The sequence below is a fragment of the Melospiza melodia genome, unplaced genomic scaffold (genome assembly GCF_035770615.1).
Source record: "Melospiza melodia melodia isolate bMelMel2 unplaced genomic scaffold, bMelMel2.pri scaffold_70, whole genome shotgun sequence".
In the NCBI taxonomy this organism is placed as follows: domain Eukaryota; kingdom Metazoa; phylum Chordata; class Aves; order Passeriformes; family Passerellidae; genus Melospiza; species Melospiza melodia.
This window is the reverse complement of record NW_026948802.1, coordinates 2420871-2441322: the sequence shown is the minus strand read 5'-3', so window position 1 is coordinate 2441322 and position 20452 is coordinate 2420871.

Here is a 20452-nt window from a genome sequence, read left to right as displayed (position 1 = left end):
GTTTCCTCACCTACAGGGCCTTTGTGGGTGCCTGCTAAGTGGACTAAACCTTTTTTTGATGCAGCCTCTGGTGGATCGGCTTACGGAGGAGGACAGGGAGCGACTGGGGAAGAAACTGCTTCTAGTCCTACAACCACTACTGTTACAATTGAAGGGGTACTCGGAAGCGGTGGACAGAGCACTGACACGTCACTATCGGACAGCCCAGGAGTTGATTGGTTTCATTGACTCATTATCAACTTTTCACTTAACAGATCCAGCGAAACTACATTGCCTTGACTGTCATAATACACATTGTACTGCCTGGATAGCTCTACGTTGTGGGGGTTGTAAAAGAACTTTTTTGATAGAACAATCATTATTACGGGATTTGTGGTGTCATACTTGTGAACACGAGCACACGTGGGGAAAAAGCTGGCAAGATGAATTATGGAGACAAACAGGGCAAAACGCATATATAGCTTTAAATCTTTATGAGTCTCCTGAACAGAAGGTTCTTGCTTATTATCGATGGGAAATACAATGTATTGTAAATAGAATTAAGGTTCAAAGTAAATCACGTATAGTTTCTATAAGGTGTAGGAAATTAGTGCCTTTAACACAGCATTCAGTTGTAGGACCCTTCCAAGGGGATCCTGATAGAGCATTAGATTGCTGCATTGATAAGTTGCAAAAATTAAGTTTGAAAGTGGCAGGACCAGTGAAATTAGGAGCAGCGAGATTGAAGACAGTTGAGAAAAAGAAGGCAAAAAAGGGAACGGTCTCATTTGAATAGGGGTATCAGTGATTGCTAATTGATTTTCTATGATTAGAACACGTTTACAGTTGTGGGACCCTCAGGAGGATATAGTTGTTGAGGAGGATAATGAACAAGAACTACGATTACGAAATAAGATACGCCTTGTGTTAAAGAAAGACCTTGAGCTGTTAGCCTCATATAGTAAAAAAGCTGAAGAGGCTTTGCGATCACCACCATTGAATTGGTTGCTTTGGGTTGAAGAACCAGAATTTTATACTGGTCCTTACTTACATTCGCTTCCTTGTTATGTTTGCAAAAAGGATAAAGATAAATGCTATGCATGGGTAGCTTTGCATTGTGCAGATTGTAATCAGGTTTATTGGTATTCACAGAGGTCATTGGGATATTTATGGTGTACATCTTGTTTTGGAAAGTGGATTCGAAATCATATCTGGGTTAGAGCTCTTGAACAAAGTACTGGCCTGCCAGGACGGACAGGATTACAGCTCTTTGAGAGTGCAGAACAAGTGATTATAGCATATCTTAGGTGGAAGTTGCAGGAAAACCTTAGAGTATTTGAAATTACTAAAGCCTCATGCATCATAGCAGCTCGCTGTAAAGCTGATTTGTCTTCAAACTTACCTCATGCTATACCTGTGAGCAAGGATGCTGATTTAGAATTAGATCAGTATATTCAAAAATTGACACAGCCTTACAATAGACAATCTAGCAAACCAGGGAAAAGACAGCGAAGAATGGAAAAACAGCGCAAACAGAAGGAAGAAAAGGAGAAGCAAAGCAAGCAGAAAGAAAAATGAGGTTTGTTTTTGTCATACTGCTCAATGCTGTAGCAAGTGAAGCAGTAAGAGTAACACACTTTAGTCAACCAAGGGAAAATTTATGGGTAACACTTGCTAATCAAACTAACCAATCATCACTTTGTCTTAGTCTTGGAGGAGTCACTAACCCATTTCGAACATGCCTGGTGGGACTTCCAGTGTGGTCTCCTGGAGAATTTTGCAGTTTGATAAACAATGAAACCTTATGTATGTCTAACATGTCAAACATCACATTGCCGGTGCAACAAGGGTATACTGCAGGTCAGAGTGATGGCTATCGTCAATGCTTACTAATCCAATCACTTAACACCTCTTTGCATTCTCCTCCTGAAGAACTGGATCTTTTTGGAAGTACAAATGCCAGCATATCTAACACTACAGCTGGTGGATGGTTTAGCTTCAAACTTTTGGGTGCTCAGAATTTAAACCAACCTAAAGAAACATGGGCCACCCTAGATTCATCCCTGAATGTGAGTGAATTCTCTCCACAGCATTACAGTCAATGTAATGGCACAAATATCACAGCACCAATGAAATTACCCCCAGGAATATTTTTGATTTGTGGAGACAGGGCATGGAATGGTATACCAGCTAAACCACAGGGTGGACCCTGTTTTTTGGGAAAATTGTCACTGTTTCATCCTAATGTGTCCTTGCTAATATAGCTGAGTCAAAATTCAAACAGGAGAAAACGTAGCATACATGACTTAGACTGCAGCAAGATAGGAGATCCACGGTTTTGGGGCACATTCAAACAGGTGGTGGTTTCAACTATCTTACCAGGAGGATCTGCCAATAAAGCCATGAATTTAGCAAAACAATTAGGATGCTGGGCAAGGGATGAGCTGAACAAGACATCACAAATCCTAGACATGTTAACTGCAGATGTGCAAAGTGTTAACCATGCTGTTTTGCAAAATAGAGCTGCTGTAGAATTTTTGCTCTTAGCATAAGGGCATGGATGGGAAGAGTTCGAGGGAATGTGTTGCATGAATCTGATCATTCAGTGTCCATTCACACTAAGATAAAAGAACTGCAACAGTGACTTCACAAACTTAAGGAAGAAGATGGTTTAGGAATTGACGAATGGCTTAAAGGCTTAGGACTCGGACCGTGGCTGAGGAACCTTGTGATCTATGCTATAGGACTGCTGGGTGTAATTTTACTGTTTTTGCTTATTTTGCCTTGTATCTTTAACTGTATTCAAAACATGGTCAGCCGTACAATAGGAAAAACATGGCAAACTAATCTCCTTGCACAAGAAGAAAACGGGGGAAATGTGGAGAGTATTATTAATAATTGGTTAGCTGAGAAAGGCCATACTGACATAATGCCACTGGTTAAGCTGAAGGAGAAAAGTCAGCAGTCAGCAAGCTGAAAGGAAGAGTCAGCAGTGACCTTGCTGCAACATGAGGATAGGGAGTAGAGATTAGTCCTGAATATATCCTAAGAATATGTAGAAAGTATCAAAAGTAGAACCATAGGAATGTAGAAGTAGGCGTAGGTGCTGATATGTATACTGACCAATCCTGAGCTCAACTTTTGCAATATGTATGAAGCTCATTATTAACTGTATTTAACCCGCCGTACTGATCAATAAAATTGAGCCTGTGATGATCAAATTGATGTCCTGGTTCCCTTCCGCCGACACCACACCTTGAGTACTGCCTCCAGTTCTGGGCCCCTCAGTTTAGGAGAGATGTTGAGAAGCTTGAGCATGTCCAAAGGAGAGCAATGAGGCTGGTGAGGGGCTTGGAACGCAAGCCGTATGAATAAGGACTGAGGGAGCTGGGGTTGTTCAGCCTGGAGAAAAGGAGACTCAGAGGTGACCTTATCACCCTCTTCAACTTCCTGAAGTGTGGCTGTGGTGAGCTGGGGGTCGGTCTCTTTCTCCAGGAAACAACAGATAGAACAAGAGGACACAGTCCCAAGCTGTGCCAAGGGAGACACGGCTAGAATTCAGGAGGAAGTTTTTCACACAAAGAGTGGTAATACTGGAATCATCTACCCAGGGAGGTGGTGGAGTCACCATCCCTCGATGTGTTTAAAAAAAGACTGGATGTGGCACTTGGTGCCATGATCTAATTGAGGTGTTAGAACATGGGATGGACTCGATGATCTTAAAGGTCTCTTCCAACCCAGAAATTCTGTGATTCTGTTATTCATGGAACCAAGGATCCACTGTGACACTTCAGGGCCTGGGGGGACCAAGGGCGATTGTGACACTGCAGGGCCAAAGATCCAAGGGACTTTGTGACACCAAGGGGTCCCATGGAACCAAAGGGACATTGTGACACTGGGAGGCCTCATAGAATCATGGAGACCATTAGGACACTCTGGAGAACCGTGCTGACAGCAAGTTGGGTGCAAGTTTAATCTGCTGGAGGGTAGGAGGGCTCTGCACAGGGCCCTGAACAGGCTGGATCCAGGGCCCAAATCCAACAAGGTGATGTTGAACAAGACCAAGTGCTGGGTCCTGCACTTTGGCCACAACAACCCCTGCAGCACTACAGGCTGGGGACAGAGTGGCTGGACAGCAGCCAGGCAGAAAGGGACCTGCAGGGACTGATGGACAGCAGGCTGGACATGAGGCAGCAGTGTGCCCAGGTGGCCAAGAAGGCCAATGACTCCAGGCCTGGATCAGGATTGGTGTGGCCAGCAGGAACAGGGCAGTGATTCTTCTCCTGTGCTGGGCACTGGTTGGGCAGCACCTGGAGTGCTGTGTCCAGTTCTGGGCCATCCAATTTAGGAAGGACATGGAAGGGCTGGAGTGTGTCCAGAGAAGGGCAATAAGGCTGATGAGGGGTCTGGAGCACAAGTCCTGTGAGGAGCGGGTGAAGGCCCTGGTAGTTGTTCAAGTTCTCCAGCCCTTGCTGGCCCCAGGGACTGATGGCATTTGTGCTCCCTCAGGTTCATGTCCCCACACCAACAGCATGGGGGTGCTCCCACTGCTCTGTGCAATGCAAACAGGGGCTCCTGAGGCAGTGCTGCCGTGTCTGTGCCTGCAAGGATGGGGCACCTGTGTGAACTGGGGAAGAGGCCAGGGCTGCAGAGGGGAGATGTTGTTGGCAGCTCCATGAGGATGCTCTGGGATGCTGCCCTGGGCTGTCCAGCGCACTGGGGATGGATCAGCCCCTGCTCTTCTGCTCCTTCCCGTCTGCCCGAGGGCCCTCGCAGAGCCCCAGCCATGCTGTTTGACCCCAGCCTGCCCACAGCCAGCCTGGAGCTGCTCACAGGGCTTTTCTGTGCTGAGCTTTGGCCTGGGCATGTTCTTGAGAGAGCCTGGGCAAGAAGCCTGGAGCCCCCAGGCCCTGGACTGAGGCGTCAGCGCTGCCCCAGCAGTGCCCATGGCCTGTCCCTGCTGCAGCCCTGGCACTGCCACCCCCAGGACTGTGCCCAGCCCCGAGAGCACTCAGGCCCTACAGCAACACCAGGGCCACCAGGGCAGCGGGGCAAGGCCACGGCAGCAGCTGTGGCAACACCAAGTGCTGCTGCTGCTGCTGGGCACAGCTGCTTGGCCAGCACTGATCTGCCCCCATCTCTGCACACAGACATTGCTGCTGCAGCTCCAGAGAAGGCAAAAACAGGGCATCTCTGCAGAAAACTCGGTGCCATGATCCTTTCATTCTTTTAAAGCCACTGAGACTTCAGCCCCTCATTGACACAGCCTGTGGCCACAGGGAAGATGGAGAGAAAAAATGAGTAATTGCACAGACAATGACATTTCTTTGTGAACAATCCAGAACAAATAAAGAAAAGAAAGCAAAAATCTAAACCAAGAAGGACTATGAAAGATGATTTTTATTACAATTAAAATACCAAAACAGGCTAATAGTTTAATGTTCCGGTAAGCATCCCATCATCAGTCTCCACACTGCAGCCTTGAGCTCCTGGTTCCTCAAGCTGTAGATGAGGGGGTTCAGGGCTGGAGGCACCACCAAGTACAGAACTGACAGGACCAGATTCAGGGATGGGGAAGAGATCAAGGGGGCTTCAATTGAGCAAATATTCCAGTGCTGACAAACAGGGAGACCACGGCCAAGTGAGGGAGGCAAGTGGAAAAGGCTTTGTGCTGTCCCTGCTCAGAGGGGATCCTCAGCACGGCCCTGAAGATCTGCACATAGGAGAAAACAATGAACACAAAACATCTGAGTCATAAACAGACAATGACAGCAATGAGCCCAAGTTCCCTGTGGTTTGAGTGTGAGCAGGAGAGCTTGAGGATCTGAGGGATTTCACAGAAGAACTGGTCCAGGGCATTGCCATGGCACAGAGGCAGGGAAAATGTATTGGCTATTTGCAGCAGAGCATTGAGAAAGACACTGGCCCAGGCAGCTGCTGCAATGTGGGCACAAGCTCTGCTGCCCAGGAGGGTCCCGTAGTGCAGGGGTTTGCAGATGGACACGTAGCGGTCATAGCACATGACGGTCAGAAGGGAAAATTGTGCTGAGAGGAAGAACATAAAGAAAAAGACCTGAGCAGCACATCCTGTGTAGGAGATGTTCCTGGAGTCCCAGAGGGAATTGTGCATGGCTTTGGGGACAGTGCTGCAGATGCAGCCCAGGTCAGCGAGGGCCAGGTTGAGCAGGAAGAAGAACATGGGCATGTGCAGGTGGTGGCCACAGGCTACGGCGCTGATGATAAGGCCGTTGCCCAGGAGGGCAGCAAGGGAGATGCCCAGCAAGAGGCAGAAGTGCAGGAGCTGCCGCTGCCGCGTGTCTGCCAGTGCCAGCAGGAGGAAGTGCCTGATGGAGCTGCTGTTGCAGATTGGTTCTGTCCCTGCATGGGGTTCTATAAGAAAAGAAATCATGGAATCGTTGGGTTTGGAGAGGACTTTAAATATCCCAGCAAAGCTTGAGGGGACTTTCCCCCACTGCCTGCCCAGGGCTCTGCTGCCTGGAGATGTCCCTGCCAGCAACTGCTTCCCTGTGCCCAGGGCTGGGCCCTGCCAGTGCTGCCAGAGCCCAGCCCAGCCCTGGGGGCTCAGGTCAGCCCTGCAGACCTCTCCCAGCTCAGGCACTGCCCAGGGGCAGCTCTGGCTCTGCAGGGTCTGATGGCAACATCAGAGCAACCCTGAGGAGTCTGGAAAAGCGACACTGATGCTGCATCTGCAGAGCCCTGTGCTAATTTCTGTCACTTCCTCGTGAGTAAGTTCCGAGAAAAAGGTTTTTTCTTTTTCTGAACTTGAACTGAGAGATTGATATCAATGTGCAATTTCCCATCCCGGCAACCCAGAGCAGTGGATTAATAAAGCAGGATTTTGCCTTTCATGCAGCCCCTGACTTGCTGTATTACCTGTATAATCTTCTTGGTAACTTTCTGCAGTTAAATATCATACTGTGAGCAGCCCTGAACAATGGAGCATCATCACCACATAAGGAGCACACTTCCAAGCCTTACCAGCTGTCTCCTCCTACCCAGATCTTGTCCCCCAGTGCTGGGAGATGCTGCCAGGGCTGGCTGAGAGTGTTCCCTGGCAGCAGCAGAGCCCCTGCCCCAGCACAGCACCCTGGGCTGCAGGACCCTGCTCTGCAGGACAGGCCTGGGCACCCCTGGCTGCTCTGCACAAGAGACAATCAGAGAATGTACTCACAGGGTCTGTAGGCATTGGAATGTTCCAGCTTTAGGAGATCATTCCAGGAGCTGCAGCTGCATTGTCCTGCAGCCAGAGGTTCCTGTGCCAAGGGCTGGCAGTGATTCTGCCCCAGGCACTTCTCAGCACCTTCCCAGCACTGACTGACTGAAACTCTCTGTGCCTCTGTGCTGTGCCCGGGGTGGCTGCAGGCAGTGCTCCAGCCCTGCTGGGCTGGCAGAAAAGCTGCTCATCAAGAGAAATGTGCTTTTGAAGCTCTTCTTGGTTACCAGGAGCTGCCTCTGTGCCAGGTGCCCAGCCCAGTTCAGCAGCACAGACAAAGCACAAGGACTTTAACGACCCTCCAGGGCTTTGTGCTCAGGCCCTGAACATCAGTCCCTGAGAGGGAGCTGAAGAAGCCTCTCCAGAGCTCCAAGTCAGAATCCAACTCCAAAGTTTCTGGGACTTTTAATGGGTCCCACTGAGGGACATGACTGAGAAAGTGTCCCCAGGCCTCTCTGCAGGCAGAGCAGAGAACTGCAGGCAGTGATGACAGGTGGGGACAAAGAGAAGCCAGGTATTGGCGCACTGGGGCACAGCAGGGTCTGTTCCACCAAGGACTGTGAGGAGACACCTTGTCCTGAGGCCCTGGGGCCTCCTGGCACAGCCCCAGCCAGGCTGGGCACTGTCAGCCCCTTGTCCTGCCCTCAGCATCCCCCCCTAGCCCACATCCCAGTGGCCTCAAGGATCTGCTGGAAGAAGTCCCTGGGGAGCCTTGCTCAGGAATGGCCCTGGGGGCTCCTGAATGCTCCCTGCAGGGACTGCAGGTTTTTCAAAGGACTTTGGGTTTGGCTTTTGCCTTGGAGTCTCTGAGAGGTTTGTGCAATCATGGCCTCCAATTATCGGCTGTAATTAGTCACTGGAGAGGCTTTGTCAGTAACAGCACTCAGTGGAGCTCATTAATACTTCAGGGTACTTCAGTTATTTTAAGGTACTTGGTGTTTCCCTCTTGATAGAGACTCCATGAGAGGTTTGTGCAATCATGGCCCCAATTATCTGCTTTAACGAGTCCCTTGAGATGTTTGTACTGACACTCAGTGGTGCCCATTAATGTCTTGAGATACTCAAGGTTTTTAAGGTACTTTATGGATTTAAGACTACTTCTAGGTACTTTCAAGGTGTTTCCTTCCCACACTGAGTCTCTGAGAGGTTTTTGTGCCATCCTGGCTGCCAGTTCTCTCCTCCAAGAAGTCCATGAGGAGCCTGTGTTGGGTATCTTCCTCCCTCCTGTTTTATAACAAAGATGGAACTGAAAGAATTTTGTAAGATTTTCTAGAAGGATCCAAACAAACATGGGACAATTAACAATGCAACAACAACTAAGATAATTAATAGTCCTGTTTTAGTTAAATATCATCCAACCCTTTAATCCCTTGAATTGGAAGAGTTTATTGAAGCAATCTTTGTTTTGCACTTGAAGATTCTTGAATCCTTCAGTACCTGAAATGCTCTTGTGAATTGACTCGCTGTGGCTGGAGGGGTTCATGCAACACATGCCCTCAGAGTCTACACAGCCATGCCCATGTGCCCAGATTAAAAACTGTATCACTGTTCTGGAAGGTGGCATGTCTGATGGTCTCTGCGTCTGAGAGCAGGCCACTCAATGTGAGGCAGGTAGCATTGGTTTGCTTACTTAACAGGCATCCTAGATGGTCTAATTGTCCTAAAGCTTTAGCTGCAGCCACCCAAGGTAGTCCAGATTGGGGGTGCTACCATCTGATACCTGGATTAAAGCTTTCAAAGCCTTCTCTTTGATATCATCCAAGACTTCTCTAGGGATACCTGCTGCTTGATCATCTGGTAGGCTGTGTTGTCCTTCTCCAGCTAGATGATTGATTGTCAATTCTGCCCTTGCCTCATTATTATCATAGTCTGCTATTAATTGATTTAGTGAACACTTCCATCTCCCTTCCCACAGGGTGTATTCTGTAGGTGACAACAACATGGTCATAATATATTTTAAATCATAGGAGGTTAAGACATGTGTTGTAACCATGGCCCTAATTAGGCCATTAAAACAAGCTAAGTCCTTCCTATGGTCTTTAGCTGCCCTACACAGATCCCTTATATCCCTGTAAACCAGTGGCTGATGCCTGGGATTCTGCTCCCTTTCTCTCATGAAATACCAGGGCAATGAGAACTTTTGAGACAATTTTCCAGTCTCCTTCCTTACCTGCTTCTTTCCAGATCCTTTCCCATGGGTTTTAAGGGGTTGAGTGGTGAGGTGGATCTGAGGAATCCAAACTGTCTTCTGGGGAGGAAGAATAACTTGGTGCAGAAACATTTGTATTAGAAATAGTGTGACCATTGGGCTTAGTATCTTTGACCATGGGGTTACATTTTGCCGGAGGGTGAGGCAAAGGGTGCGGCCATTTTGTAGGGTGTTGGGGAGGAAGGCCTTGATTTAGGATGGCGGACTTCTGGGGTTGAGTTCTGGAGGCATGGCCTAGGGTGAAGGTGGAATAATTGACAGTGGTGGTGTTACCTGCAGTTTTGGGGGTGGAGTCTGGAGGCTCGTTCATGGCAGGAGAGAAGGTTGTGGTAGCAGGAAGTGGTGGAGCCAAGATGGAGGGAGCATGGTTGGCTCCCAAGCCACATTCAGGCTCCTTCTGTCTTGAGTCTTCAGAGCATGATGCTCCAAGACCCCGTGGCCATTGCCATCTTGGACTATCATGGAAGGTCTGAGAAGGGCAGGTTTGAGGGGAGGTCCTGAGTTTGGAGTGACCAACGGATTGAGTTTTCAACACACTGCTTGTTGATCAAGAATGGTGTGGAAGATGGGGAGCATGTGGCATACAATGGGGTCCCTTTTGATCGAAAATTGTACAGTTTAACTCCCACTGAGTCCTAAAATTCAGTGGTAGGGATTTCATCAGCAGAGGCATGTGCAAAACTTTTAATGATCCACCTCATAATTGATTTTGATTTGTTCTTTGAAAATATTATGTCATGATCAGTGAGATTTAATGCATCCATATATGATCCTTTCTACTTTGGACATCTGGCTGCCCATTTTTCTCTTTCTCTGCCTTATGGGGAAGAGCCACCGGAACAACCCAAATCAATTATGGGATATGGGTGCATATTGTAAAAACACCGTGGAAAATCGGCAATAAATGTCTTCCATTTCCCCAAACCCACCTGTAATACTATGCAGGTGAAACCATCGTTGTCCCTGCAGATCCTGGGCAAGGTTCCTTGAAGCAACAATGAATCCGCCGGGCGCGGCACAATCCAAAATCCCAGGGAGCGCTGGCCTATCCATCAGCTAACCCCAGCTGACATGACTGACACAGGCAGCCCTGAATGTCATGATCCCTGTTTGAGCACCAAATGTCAAAGTGAGGGTGGCTGTGACAAACCTCTCTGGTTCCCTGACTTCAGGGTGAGGGTGGCAAAAATAAAAAGGAGAAGGATTGATGGAGTTGTTTAAAAGGAACTTTAATAACAGGGTGAGAAACAATAAACATGGAGAAGTTGAGAACTGTATTAGGGGCAGGATCCAAAGACCCGAGCCAAAGGGGAAGCAATGACATGTACACTTGGGGTAGAACACTCTAGAACAATATCCATCTAGGGAAAACAAGTAACCAATGGAGAGTGGAACTTCGACAAGTTAACATAGCAACACTAAAGGCTTATGGGGGAACTCTCAAGCTCACCCTGAGTTAAACAAATGATTCCCAGGGCTTGAAACTCATGCTCAGTTCTTTCAGGTAAAACCTGGCTGCCTCTGAGTTACAGCTGGCTAAATACCGCACCACTGCTTCACACTGGCCCCTTGGGACCATGTGGCCCAACAGAGCCACAATGATGTCCTTGGTTCTATGAGGCTCTACAGTGCCACAATGGTCCCTTGGATCCATGGTACCCTGCAGTGTCAGTATGGCACCGTGCATTTCACAAGACGCCAAAGTGTCACAATGGTCTCCATGGTTCCTCAACACTCCACAGTGTCACAATGGCCCCTTGGATCCATGGTACTCACAGTTTCACAACGATCCCCTTGGTTCCACAAGTTCCTACAGTGTAACAATGCCCTTTGGCTCCACAACCCCCCACAGTGTCACAATGGTCTCCATAAGAAGGAAATAAGTGAGCCCCAGTGGTGCAGGGTCAGATGAGAGGCAGTCACCAGAGGCCAAGTCTGGCCAGACTTGACTGTATTGGTAGATCTTTTTGGAGAATAACCCTTGAATATACGTAATTTTAGAGTTGGAATCCTAATTTCAACCATGTGAGCCTAGACAAGAAAGATAGTTCTTTTCCATAGGAATAAAAGCATGGAGCCCCAGTGCTTCACGGTCAGATGGAAGTCACTCTTGGCACATTTAATTCAGTGGGATCTGTCACACAGTCCCAAGGAGGCCAAACTAGGCAAACCTGTTCCATGTTGCCTTTTTTTTAATGGTTCCCATATCGTCACAATGGTCCCCTTGATTCCATGAAGTCTTGCAATGTCACAAAGTTTTCATGGTTTAATGAGCCCCAGCAGAGTCACAAACATCCCTTGACTCCATGTGGCACCCCTGTGTCACAATGGCTCCTTGTTTCTATGGGCCCCAATGTTTGATCACTGACCCTTGCTTTTACAGGGCCCCTGAGTTGCACAATGGTCTCTTTGATTCCATGAGGTTCCATAGTCTCACCACGGTTTCCTTGGATCTCCATTGTCACAACTGAGCCACAGTTGCATGTGGTTCCCCAGTGTCACCATTGTGTCCTTGGACCTACATTGTCACAACTGACCCTTGGTTCCAGGAAGTTCTGTAGTGTCACCATGGTTGCTGTCAGAGGCTGGATGAGACTGATGTCCCAAGACACCTTGGGATGCTCGGAATGCCCGTGTAGGGTCAGGGCTGAGTCAGGCCTTGGTTTGTGTTGGGACAGAGCCCTGCCCCCAGCCCTGGCCTGGCAGAGCTGTCTGTCAAACAGCAGGGGAGATGGTAACCCAGTTCTGATTAACTGAGCTGTCAATCAATCACACACCAGCAGCTAGTGCCTACCCTGACTCTGATTGGACAAGCAACTGGTAGTCCCACCCAAGGGGCGGGCCCATGAAGGGGGTTAAAAGCCGGAGCACAAGGCCAGCCCATAGTCTGGGTCGTGCGCTCTCTTGGGGTTCCTTTGTTAGTGATGCTGGGACCCAAGCAGTCACTATCTATGTGAGTATTTTTCTGTGGGTCTTCTGTCTTTCTGTTTGTCCTGGTTCAGAGCAAATCTGGGAGAGAACCCCCAAAGGGGCTTCTCTAGGAAATCAAATTCAACTGACCCCTCCCTAATGAGCCTTAATTGGTCTTGTCCTAAACAAGCTATGACAGCTCCAGAGGTCAGCCCCCAAGGGGACTGAGTGCCAGAGGCCAGCTCGCTCAGACCAAGTCTGTGGGTCAGTCCCTAGCAAGCAGGGGGATATTCAGCTCTCATAGTGATTAGCCAGCTCTTATGACTTCAGCTTTGCTTGCCAGGTAGCTTGCCCTTGGCTTGAGGCTCCAGCAGATGGTAGAGAGGGGAGAAGGAAAAGACACCGGTTGTTCCATGAGTATGGCTTTATTGGAGGGGTCCGTGAAGGGTCTCAGCTCTTCTTCCGAGTAAGTAGGGTTACAGTATGCTACTTTTATACCCTTGGTCTGGTTCCAATCTTGAACAATGGCAAAGGTTAGAGTGACCATAAGTGACCAACAGTAGGGTTTACAAGATATTACCTTACATGGCTATATGGATAGGTTATAGGTTGGATGTCCCTGGAGTCAGGAAGCTTCTTTGCTGCTGTATCAGCATTTCCATTATTCAGATTCTCCACGGGGCCCTGGCTAAACTTGTGGGTTTCACTACACATCCCCCGAATCGGTTCGGGAGAAAATATCTCCTTGGAGAAAAGTGGAGAAAACCTATTTATTAAACAATAGAGCCTAAGCAATTTTAAACTATAAAACCTCTTGCTGCTCTAAAAGAGATTACAAACTCAGAAAGTCCCCTCCCTGGGTTGCAGCTTGGCTCAGTCTCTTATCAGTCCCTCTTGTGCTGGAAATGCTGCGGCCCAGGCCCGGCCCGGTGGGCCACAGGTGCAAGCTGCCGGTGCTCTTCTGGGTGTTCAGTCCAGAGCAGGTTTAAACAGTTACAAAGAAAAGGGAAAAAACCCCCAGTCCCGGGAATTTCTTTGCCTCAGTAATCTAAAACAAAGGAGAGCTCTGTCCCACTGTCTGTCCATCCACAGACAACACAGTCCAGGAGCAGGAATGTGAAGTGAGTGCCATGTCTGCAAACAAACTGCGCACTTCTTCTCTTCCCCCTTCACTCTCTGGAACAAATCTTAAAGGTGCAAAATCTCTTATTCAGCATAAGTTGAATGTTGTGGTTTGACCAGAAATGGGACATCTGGGATATGTTATTTTGCTGTGGTTACCAATGGGTGTTCGGATTTTAGGATGAGCACCTGGTTTGGCTAGTGGGGCATTGGATCTGCCTCTTGAGACTAAAAACCCAAGGAGTTAAAAGCAGGGCTCTTGTCCTTCAGCGCTCTCTTGGGATTTCCAGCGTGAAGGGTTGGGCCTCCCTCCCCCGGCCCAGTTGCTGGCTGGGCTGGGGGAGGGGAAAGCCACGTGGCCCATCTACGGTAGGCCGGACCCGGTGGAAGGGTGGAGGGGGCATCGAGCGACATGCTTACCCCCCCCCCCCCCCCTTTTTTTGGAGACAGAGAGAGAATGCAGCCTGTGCTGGAACTTTTACCTTGAAACTTGATATCATGTGCTGGCAGCACAGCTGGGAGGAGAAGTGGGGGGGGGCAGCGAGCAGCCCAGCCGCCTGGATGAGCTTTTAACCCTTGTGGATAGTGAGAACTTCAAGGAACATTACCTTTCCTAGGAAAGGGATAAGAGTGGAAGATGAAGGAAGAAACAGGCCAGTAAGGGGGTCTGGCAAAGAGAAAGAGAAATGTTGAATGAATGGGGGAAGATGGAATGGCAACTTTGCTGGACTCTTTTGTTGTAGAGCCATGGACTGTTTCCTGGTGATACAGAGGCTGCATTGCAGGGGGAAGCAGAGGCTCGGAGCCAGAGGAGTTTGGTGTTGAGACCCCTCGGCCCCAGGGGGTGTAGAAGAAATGGGGGGGACAAAGGTCCCAGAGATGAGAGTGTGCTCTGCTTGGAATGAGACAAGGCATCCTTAAAAAGGTCCACCCTGAAAGCAGGCCTCTGCCCCATCCCATGCCTGGTGGTGAGAGCACCTTGGCATGGAAAGGAGATGTCACGAGATAGCAGGACTCCGGGCGGTGCTAATTGTGACAAGAAGTCCATGGTACAAGGAAGGACTCCGCCTACTCTTCATAAGCTGAAGATTTGATTTTCTAAAGGGTGGTGCCAGACTGAGTGTGGATAATTTTGGGAGATGAATTGTACTGGGATCTGGAGGAGGAGGGGGAAGTGTTTCTGTGTAGTTTTCATTCTCCTTGTGATTTCTTTTTTTTTTTTTTTTGTGTGTGTGTAGTTTAGTAATTGTGTGTAGTTTAGTTAATAAACTTTTCTTTATGTTTAAGCTGGAGCCTGCTTTGCTTATTCCTGCTCACATCTCACAGCAGATATCAGGTAGAGGGTATACTCATAAGGGCTCTGGCTTTGCCAGGCCCAAACCATAACATTGAACAAGAAAATTGGGGATAAAAGCATCATAATAGTCAACCTAGGACATTCCACCCCTTATCCCCATATCATCAGTTTACTACTACATCTAATGTATATTCTAACTCTACAAACACGTACATTATACATCCAATATACAGCTATACACAGACAATGGTAGTAACATTCAGCAAACAGTGATATTTACACATAGTTCTCACCCAACAATCCGATCTCCCTGAGGTACACATAATGGTCTTCCATCTTTTTGCATTATCCACCATGTGCAACATGGTCCCTGAGCAAAAACAACCCCATGAATGGGTTTGTCTGTACTTGAGGCAGAATTGATCTACATAGTCTTCCCTAACAAACCTCTGACATGTACCACTGGGACTTTGTCTCCATTTACTCTATGCAAAGGCTCAGACTGGGCAGGGCCCACTTGGTTAGTACAGCCTCAGTTGTTAACTAACCACTTGGCTTTTGCCAGTTGCTGTTCCCAGTTTTTGAAAGATCCTCCACCTAATGTCTTGAGGTGGTTTTTAACAGTCTGTTGTACCTCTCCACTTTTCCTGCAGGTGGTGCATGGTAGGGGATATGGTATACTCACTCAATGTCATGTTCCCTAGCTCAGGTATTGATAAGGCTGTCCTTGAAATGAGTCTGATTGTCTTACTCAATTCTCTCAGGGGTACCATGCCTCCAAAGAACCTGCTTTTCAAGGCCCAGGATGGTGTTCCAGGCCGCAGCATGACACAGGTTAGGTCTCCAACCATCCAATAGTGGCTTCCACCATGGTCAGCATGTAGCGCTTGCCCTGGTGTGTCTGGGGCAGTGTGATGTAGTCAATCTGCCAGGTCTCCCCATACTTGTACTTGGACCACCACCCACCATACCATAGGGGCTTCACTCGCTTGGCCTGCTTGATGGCAGCACACGTCTCACAGTCATGGATAACCTGAGAAACACTGTCTATGGTTAGATCCACCCCTTGGTCTTGTGCCCACTCAGAGGTGGCAACTCTGCCCTGATGACCTGAGGAAACATGGCCCCATTGAGCTAGGAATAACTCTCCCTTATGTTGCCAATCTAGGTCTATCTTTGTCACCTCTGTTTTTGCTGCCTGATCTACCTGTTCATTGTTTTGGTGCTCTGCATTAGCCCGACTCTTGGGGACATGGGCATCTACATGGTGGACTTTCACAGGTAGCTTCTCCACCTGATTTGCAATGTCTTTCCATTCATCAGCAGCCCAGACTGGCTTTCCTCTATGCTGCCAGTTGGCCTTTTTCCACCTCTCCAGCCATCCCCACAGAGCACTGGCTACCATCCATGAATCAGTATAAAGGTAGAGATTTGGCCACTTCTCTCTCTCAGCAATGTCCAGGGCCAGCTGAACAGCTGATCAGCTTTGAGCTCACCAAGTTGACTTGATCCACTTTCTCCTTTGGCAGCTTGTGCAACCTGTTGTGTGGGGCTCCATACGGCTGCTTTCCACTTCCGGTTAATCGCTACAATGCAACAGGAATTGTCCGTGAAAAGAGTGTAGCATGTTTCCTCTGCTGGTAGAAGGTTGTATGGTGGAGCTTCTTCAAACCTCGTCACCTGCACTTGTTCCCCTTCATCAGTGAGACCAAAGTTTTCACCTTCGGGCCAGTTTGTAATTATCTCCGGAATCCCAGGGTGATTCAGGTTTCCAATATGGGTGCGCTGTGTGATAAGAGCAACCCACTTGCTCCATGTATTGTCAGTGGCATGGTGAGTGGTGGGAAGCTTTCCTTTGAACATCCACCCCAGCACCAGTAGTCGGGGTGCCAGGAGGAGTTGTGCTTCTGTACCAATCACCTCTGAGGCAGCCTGGACTCCTTCATAGGCAGCCTAAATTTCCTTCTCTGTTGGAGTATAGTTGGCTTCAGACCCTCTGTAACTTTGACTCCAAAATCCCAGTGGTCGACCCCGAGTCTCCCCAGGCACCTTCTGCCAAAGGCTCCAGGACAAGCCATGGTTCCCGGCTGCAGAGTAGAGCATGTTCTACACCTCTGGTCCTTTTCTGGCTGGGCCCAGAACTACTGCATGAGCAATCTCCTGCTTGATCTAGGCAAAGACTTGTTGCTCCTCAGGGCCCCAGTGGAAAGTGTTCTTTTTGTGAGTTACCAGGTAAAGAGGGCTCACGATATGACTGTACTCAGGAATGTGCATCCTCCAAAAATCTATGACACCTAGGAAAGCTGTGTGTCTCCTTCTTATTGGTTGGTGGAGACATTGCTGTGATCTTGTTGATGACATCTGTAGGAATCTGATGCCGTCTTTCTTGCCACTTCCTTCCCAGGAACTGAATCTCACAAGCTGGTCCCTTTACTTTGCTCTTTTTAATGGTGAAACCAGCTCCCAGGAGTATTTGGATGATTTTCTCTTCTTTCTCAAACACTTCCACGGCTGTGTTCCCCCACACTATGATGTCCTCAATGTACTGCAGATGTTCTGGGGCCTTACCCTTTTCCAGTGCAGTCTGGATCAATCCATGGCAGATGGTGGGGCTGTGCTTCCACTCCTCGGGCAGTCGGTTCCAGGTGTACTGCACGCCCCTCCAGGTGAAAGCAAACTGAGGCCTGCATTCTGCTGCCAGAGGAATGGAGAAAAATGCATTGGCAATGTCTATAGTGGTGTACCACTTCACTGCCTTGGACTCCAGCTCGTACTGGAGCTCTAATGTGTCTGGCATGGTGGCGCTCAGTGGTGGAGTCACTTCATTCAATGCACCATAGTCCACAGTCAATCTCCATTCTCCTTCAGATTAATGCACAGGCCAAATGGGGCTGTTGAAGAATTAGTGGATTTTGCTGACCACCCCTTGGCTCTCCAGCTCTCGGATCATCTTATAGATGGGGATCACAGCATCTTGAGTGGTTCTATACTGTCGGCAATGCACTGTGGAAGTGGGAATTGGCACCTGTTGCTCTTCTCCCTTCAGATGTCCTACTGCAGATGGATTCTCAGACAGTCCAGGCAAGGTGTTCAATTGCTGGACACCCTCTGTTACTACAGCCTATAACAAATGCCCACCTGAGTCCCTTTTGGGTCTTTGAAATACCTACTTCAAAGGCAGTCTATGCCCAAAATACATGGGGCCTCTGGGCCAGTCACAATAGAGTGTTTCTTCCACTCATTTCCAGTCAGGCTTACTTCAGCTTCCACCAAAGTGAAATCTTGTGGATTTCACACCAGCAATAGAAACAGATTCTGTCCCCACATATCTTGATGGGTTTAATGTGCACCGTGCACCAGTATTGACTAAAGCTTTATATTCTTGTGGTTCAGATGTGCCAGGCCAACAAACACACACAGTCAAAAACCCACCGTTTTCCTTAGCCTTTACCTGGCTTGAGGCAGGGCCCCTCTAAGCCTGGTTATCCTTCTTTCCCTGGGCATATGTCTTGGATGTTGCTTCAAGGGGATTGGACATGTCATCATCATCATACCTGGCAGTTCGGCTATGGGCAACTCGAGCTGCTTTTCTTTTTGGTGGAACTCCCTCTCTGAGCCCTGTCTTCCTTCAATTCACTCACCCGTTGTGCCAGAACAGCAGTAGGTTTTCCATCCCACCTCCTCATGTTTTCTCCACAATCACGCAGGTAGAACCACAGCTCAGCTCGTGAGGTGTACCTTCTCTCTACATCTGGGGAACATCTGCCTTGGATATCAGAACTTCTGATCTGTATTGCTGAGATTTGGAGAAGGTCTTCTTTAATCTCCCCTCTGAGATTCTTATGATTCTCCTCTATCTTATCCTCTAATTTCTGCAGACGTGTTTCCACCACTGCGATTCTGGCATGTGTGTGCCATGTACAGCATCTGAATATGCTCTGAGCTTCTTTACCATATTAAGCATGGTCTCATCCCTCTCATCCCTCTTCATTAAAGCAGAAGCATATTCATGTGCCCCAGGTCATACAAATTTTTGCCACATCACAGATGTGCACGGTACCAAGTCTGGATTCCTGGTTGTTATGTCATCTGAGAAGACAATCTCTGCCACTGCCATTTCCCTCGGGCATTGGATCCCTTGCTCTATGGTCTTCCTCTGTGTTTGCTGCATATAGAGATCATATGCAAACAGGGATCTTTGTGCTACACTTTCCAAGACCCCTGCCCAGAGGCTGTGAGGGTTAGCCCCCCTCATCATTCCTTGGTCGATGACAGGATCATGTGGCAGGGATCCCAAATGCCTCACTTCAGTGCTGTCCAGAATTGTAGCCTCACCTGCAGCATCCCAAAGACAGACTAACTAAGGTGCAAAGTCTTGGTGTTTCACAGGTCCCAGTCTGGAGCAGGCCCAACTAATTATGGGTTCATCAGGTCATCAAGTGTAATCCTTCCTTAGGCCATGAAGGTCCTTCAGGGAAAAGGACTCAATAGTGGCTTCTGACCTTGCGCCTCTTGCTTTTGATTTTATGTCTGATTTTATATCAGGAAGAATTTAGGCTCCTTCACCTGCATCATCATCATCCATTCTCGATCAGTCTTGTCTGTGCACTTTCTGCTTCTCGTGCTGGTAGCAACAGCTATTGGTTGAGGCTTCTTGTCTGGTTTAGCTGCTGGCTTAGGCTCACTATAAGGTTTAGCTGCTGGCTTCGAGCCTGGGGTGTTGGCTGCAGCCTGAGTGACTGGGATAGCTGCTGATTTATCTCCCTGTCCCCTTTTCCTCTGTCTGCTGCCCGACAGTATCTAGCAATGTGCAATAAGCATATGCCAGGGCCCAGCTCACAGCAATGATCTTTTTCTCCTTAGGGCCATCATGGTACTTCTCTTTCAGATATTTCCCCACCTCAGCTGGGTTCTGAATTTGTTCATGGGGAAAGTCCCAGACTATAGGGTCCGAGAATTCCTTCAGGATTAGGCCCATATCCTCCCATTTCCCACACCACTCAGGATTTTCCACACCTGGGTCTACTTCTGGGTCAGGGGTCTCCTCAGCCCATCTAGAAATCTCAGCCCTCATTCTAGAGAAGGAGCAGACTGTATAGAGGAAGCTTACCAGATAAAATACCAGAAAGATGGTTTCTTTAACATTCAGGGGAAACTGAACATTCCCCAATAGTGATGTAACACATTCAGGGGGGAAGAAGGGAAGCAAAGGCTGAAAAGCCTCATCCCCTGCTCCTCCTCTAACAAACTGCATGCCTAACCATAGCCATGAACCATTCATACCTGGAGCAGACCCCATCATGTTTATAAACTCCTTACAAATCATTACCACCAAGCCCAGCAGGAGAGCTATTCTAGTCACTGCTCCTCTGCTGTAAAAACTACATATTAGAGACAATACCAGAGCTATTTCTAGGTAAGAAAATAAACCTAGGGACCATAGAGGTATTAAGATCTCAAAAAAACCTAGGGACCAAAAATGCACGCAAGTCTTCACCCCAAGAGACATTATGAAGTCAAAAAACATGGTTATTAACTGCTTATACCAAAAAAGAGTGATGGCAACCAAAATGCAGTCAGACCAGGTTTTTTTCCCCTCTCTTGACCCATGCATTGGACCCCAGTTTTTGTCTTGGTTTAGGGCAAATTTGGGAGAAATTTAGGGCAAATTTGGGAGACATTTAGGGCAAATTTGGGCCCC